The sequence below is a fragment of the Schistocerca cancellata genome, chromosome 8, assembly GCF_023864275.1.
Source record: "Schistocerca cancellata isolate TAMUIC-IGC-003103 chromosome 8, iqSchCanc2.1, whole genome shotgun sequence".
NCBI classification, from domain to species: Eukaryota; Metazoa; Arthropoda; class Insecta; order Orthoptera; family Acrididae; genus Schistocerca; species Schistocerca cancellata.
Window position 1 is genome coordinate 432,549,639 of NC_064633.1, and position 6,000 is coordinate 432,555,638.

The window sequence follows — 6,000 nt, forward strand, 5'->3', positions numbered from 1 at the left end:
ACATCCTCAGTCACCAGCTTGATATGCCAAGCTGCGGGTATCGCGTCAAGTATTCGATAATTCTCCATGGTCTTGCGGCACCAAGTTTCTATAGACAGAATATGCAGTTCCTGTAAATTGCGAACCGTTTGATTGTGTGCGCGGATCTGGCGCCCAATAGAGTCTCAGGTGTGTTTCATCGGCTTCAGATCAGGCGAATGTGGTGGCCAAGTCCTGAGTTCACTGTCATTCTCGAACCACTGTCGCACCATTCTGGCCTTGCCCCACAGCAGATACCATCGTCGGCGGTAAAGATCAAGCAGGAAAGGATGCAGGTCGTCCGCAGTAGTGTTCACGTAGCCCCCAACTGTCACGGAGCATTCTATTACTGCCACAGGTACCATGGAATCACATTTAAATTTTCCCCATACCATATTGCTACACATCTTCCTGAGTACGTGGCGTGGTACGTCTTCCGAGCACCCTTGCGGCCTTAAACCTAGGTGACGGCCTATTGGGACACAACGTAGAAATAAACGTGATTCATTCGAGTAGGCTAGTTTCTGTTGATCCACGGTCCAGCTTCCATGAACCTGTATTTCCTGTAGTCGTAACTGACATTGTTTGACCAGCATAGAAACACGTAGTGGTCGCCTGCTGCGGAGCCCCATTGTCAACAATGTGTTCCGAAACACTTGTGGCTGCACCAGTACTCTACTCAGTCGGCGGACCTGGCACAAATCTCCTTCTGTCATGCCGTACTGAGCTGGCATGCCTCCCACCTCCTCATCTGTGGTGAGACATGGACGTCCAACATGTCGTTTCACCGTCATTCAACCTATTTTCACAGATCCTTAAGACAGCAACTTGAGAAAAGCCAACTAGCTTCGCTGTTACTGAGAAGCTCTTTCCCAGGCGCTGAGCCATAACGTTCTCCTCTTTGCTCCCTCAGATATAATCGGCGCGTTTGATTAATGGTGAAATTCTTGAAATAATTGAAGTACAATAAATTCGCCTTTTGTCAGAGTGGTCATTGTACTTCAAATAGTTATCTACGCTTACTCACATACATTTAATGAATGTCACTGCTTCCAGCAGTATTCGGTAATGTTATAACGACACAAAAACGGGTCTTTCCACCTTTCTGTGAGTAATATGTCAGCTTAATGATGAGGGTCAGTTTCCAGTCATTGAATCAAGCACGGACAGTCTGTAAGTCATCCTGCATTCGCTACTATTTTCTAGCATTAAGACTTCGCTGTATACGACAGCATCATCCACGAGCTGGTGTTTTCCACTAGGTCACTTGTGTATTTGAGATTAATAACAGTTAAATCATACTCCATTGGGGATCGCCCGAACCTACTTTTGGAAATTAAGAATGTCGTACTACTCACTACAAATTCTATAATCCAGTCGAAAAGCTTGTCTGGTGTTCCACAAGTGCACGAAGTTTTTTATAGGGCGACATTGGGGAACTAATGGCGCGACATAACGAAGGGACACTTTTGGAAAGTTTATTTTTCTCCCACTGCGACACAAAAATTTAAAATTCGGCTCTAAGGTACTTGCAACCATCACCTGTAATGGCACAAAAGCGTGGCGTCGTGCGAACGCCTCCCTCTGACTTCGCAACGCTTCAAACACCAAGGTGTCGACACATGCGAAGAAAAGGCCTGAGCTCAAAAGTTCATTTAAGATGTGCGTTCTCTAATTACTCATACTCTCTGTTTTCGTACTTATCTAAGATCCTAGAGCACTTGTATACTTTGGACCATAAGGATATGGGACGCCCTGTATGTTCATAGATTTAGAGATGACCCGTAATTTTACGATAATTTTTCAGTGTTTCAGGATTACCTCAGCTGGCGTTTACTGCTAGGGCTGTCCCCAGACGCGTCACTATTGAATGACTGATACTAGCAGCTTCTATAATTCGGTTCATAAATGTAGATTTGACTTAATGATTATAAAGAATCCGCCTCGATTGCAAACAGAAACCGAATGTAGGCCTAGGTTTCGGCGCGGATAACCACGCCTTCTTCGGAACACATGAAACGTCCCCTTACAACAATTTCGGAATTACTGTGCTGATAAACCTCTTACATTATTTGCTTTTCAAACAGCTGAGCAAAACTGAACGTACTCAAACATTCACTAAAGTGACACACAATATTTTTAGCGCAACGCAATCTGACTTTCAAAAATCCCTACAAAAGAATGGCCCTGACTAACATTAACCTGTACCTTTCACAAATCACTTACCTCACCAAAAATCTACGTTACTCGAACTACTGCAATACAGCGAGCGCCACTACTGCCAGCTAAATAAAAGATTCAAACTACAGAAGGCACTAACTACTGATAGGCATAGTTAGCAAATGAAAGATTTTGATAGAGAACAAACAATGTATTTACCTTAATAGTCTTGAAAAATCATAATATACATAGCAGTTCATAATATCCAGTATTACAAATTTCAAAACTCCGCCATCTCTCTCCCCACATCCACCACTGCCCAACACTACGATGGCAGACAACAATGCAAACTAGCCACAGACTGCACACAGCACAGCCAGTGATTTTCATACAGAGCGCTACGTAACGTTGCCAATAAGAAAACATAAACAGCCTACTTACACACACTAAAACTACAAACTGCTCAAAGAGGCATAGTCCAACATGCATCTTTAGGCAGTTTGCAGTTTTAGTTTCCGCTCCGAAACCTACGTCAACATCCGGTTTCTATTTGCAATCGAGGCGGATACTTAACAATCATTAAATTATTCACGATTGCTGACGCGCTGCAATGTTAAAAGTCTTCAAGCAGATTTGAATATTATTGATCAACTTCCAGCAATGAGCAAATACGACCATCTCTGTGGGTGGGTGGTCAGCGCATCTGACAACAATGTGGAGGACCCGGGTTCAGTTCCCGGTACTGAAAGGGATTTTTCCTTAGTGGGAGGACTGGCAAGGGTTCCACACAGTCTCGTGATTTCAGCGGAGGATCTACTTGAATGAGAAGCAGCGGCTCCAAGGTCCGGAAAGCCGGTAACGCTTGGTAGTTCACTGCGCTTACTTTATGTCTCACCATACGGCGTGTGCATGACGCCTTATGCTAGAGCTAGAGGGCGCAGAAGTCAGACTGCGAGAGCGCAACATTGACTCGCAGAAGACAAAGAGACATGGCAATGGGCCTGGCACACTCGCTCGTTTGGCACTTCCCGTCACATGGAGTGATCTGGTTGTTTCCTGAGCGGAATAAACCTTCCTATATAGCGACAATTTAGTCCAGCTTCGTTCGTGCACGAATAACAGATACACTATATGATCAAAAGTATCCGGACACCCCCCAGAAAATATACGTTCTTCATATTCGGTGCATTGTGCTGCCATCTACTGGCAGGTACTCCACATCAGCGACCTCAGTAGTCCCTAGATATCGTGAGAGAACAGAATAGGGTGCTCCGCGGAACTCACGAACCTCGAACGTGTTCAAGTGATTGGGTGTCATTTGTGTCATACGTCTGTACGCGAGATTTCCATCCCTAGGTCCACTGTTTCCGAAGTGATAGTGAAGTGAAAACGTGAAGGGACACGTACAGCAGAAAAGCGTACAGGGCGACAGCTGAAGAGGGTTGTAATGTGTAATAGGCAGACATCTATCCAGACCATCACACACAAATTCCAGACTGCATTAGGTTCCGTAGCAAGTACTTTGACAGTTAGGCGCGAGGTGAAAAAACTTGGATTTTATGGTCGAGCGACTGCTCATAAGCCACACATCACGACGGTAAATGCCAAACGACACCTCGCTTGGTGTGTGGAACGTAAAAATTGGACGACCCAACAGTGGAAAAACGTTGTGTGGAGTGACGAATTACGGTACACAATGTGGCGATCCGATGGCACGGTGTGGGTATGGCGAATGACCGGCGAACGTCATCTGCCAGCGTGTGTAGTGCCAACAGTAAAATTCGGAGGCGGTGGTGTTATGGTGCGGTCGTGTTTTTGATGGAGGGGTCTTGCACCCCTTGTTGTCTTGAGTGGCAGTATCACAGCACAGACCACATTGATGTTTTAAGCACCTTCTTGCTTCTCACTGTTAAAGGGCAATTCGGCGATGGCGACTGCATCTTTCAACACGATCGGGCACTTGTTCATAATGCACGGCCTGTGGCGTAGTGGTTGCACGAGCATAACATCCCTGTAAAGGACTGTCCTGAACAGTATCCTGACCTGAATCCTAAAGCCGATTTCGTTCTAGGCCTCGCCGACTGACTTCGATATCTCTCCTCAGTGCACCACTCCGTGAAGAATGGGCTGCCATTCCCCAAGAAACCTTCCAACCCCTGATTGAACGTATGCCTGCGAGAGTGGAACCTGTCATGAAGGCTAAGGGTGGGCGAACATCATTTTGAATTCTAGCATCAGCGATGGAGGGCGCCACTAACTTGTGTGTTATTTTCAACCTGATGTCCGGATACTTGTGATCACATAGTGTATGTGTCGACTATCATTCTGTTGACATCCTAAAGGGGCTGGAAAAAAATACATGGAAATTCCTTGAGAAATGCATGTTTGAATATAAATATATATACTGCTGGTCGCAATGTTGTATTTAACCACGAGCTGCTCTCCTGAATTGTCCTCAGGACATTTCAAGTACCAGTCGTCGTCAGAACAGTAGTCTGTGTAGTTTTAAGTGCATTATGTAGCAGTTAAGTGTATTCAAATGTGAGCAAATTATTGGTGCACGTTTGGTGGGTGCATCCGTAATCAAGGGAGCCGAAGTGCTTAGTGTTTCAGGGGCCACTGTATCGAGGATTTACACTGTACGCAAAGAGAGCGGAAAAACGTCGTCCGCTAACTCACAACGCGGTCGAAAGTAAGTGATCGTCACAGAGGGTCATTGAAGATGATTGTGATGCAAAAGAAGGCGAAAACGCCTGCGAATGAAAACTGTAGTGTTAAGTATCGCACTAGAGATCCCTGTCATCATGAAATCAACACGAAGGGAGCTTCATGAGTTGAGGATTGCAGGGCGAACTACAGTTCCTAATCCATTCATAACCACTCTTAAATTATGCAAAACCCCGTAACAGGAAAACGTAGGGCTGAAGCCATAAGACCTTGTCTTTCGTGCTTCTTTCATACCGTTTCCAACTTATGGACGAATTTAGGTCCCGAAACTCAAATATGGCGTTGGTTCGGGATATGGTTTGGGAGCTATATCGTGATATTCCATGGGCCCCGTGGTTACACCGCTGCCAAAGAATATGTGACAGATCAGGTCTATCCCATAGTAAAATGTTTGTTCTCTAATAGCTATGGTGTCTTCCGAAACGAAAGTTCGTGTAGTTCGCATCGTGCAGGAATTGTTTTTTGATTACGTTGATGAACTGTCACATCTCTCTTGGCCACCACACTCACCAGATCTCAGTATTATTGAGCGTTTGTGGTCTACTTTGGAGGGAAGGGAGCGTGATCACTACCCACCTCCATCGTCGTTACCTCCACTCGCCACTATTTTGCAGGAAGAATAATAGAAGGCTGCTTTGAAAACCAAACAGCATCTGTATTTATCCGTTTCGAGACGCATGGCAGCTCTTTGCATTTGAATGTCAACCGTATTCCTTCACCGCATTAAATATGGTAATGTCTGTGTTTTCGGTATTCCATATTATTGTCCATTTCATGTAAACTGTGTTCTCTGACTTTGAGGTTCGTCTCTGTGTCGATTCCTCGTAACATGACGACAGACTGGGATTTTACGTAATAACTTGCAGTGTGTCACATTATTTATTACTCTCAGCCAGAGAACTCTTCAACTGTAGAGAATGACAAGATGGCCAGCATGATTAGGAAATGTGAAAGTAAAACCTTCAATAGTAAGGAAGATGTCTGCAGACAAATTACCCGAAAGATGAAACTTCCTGGTAGATTAAAGCTGTGTGCCGGACCGAGACTCGACCTCGGGACCTTTGCCTTTCGCGGGCAAGTGCTCTACCAACTGAA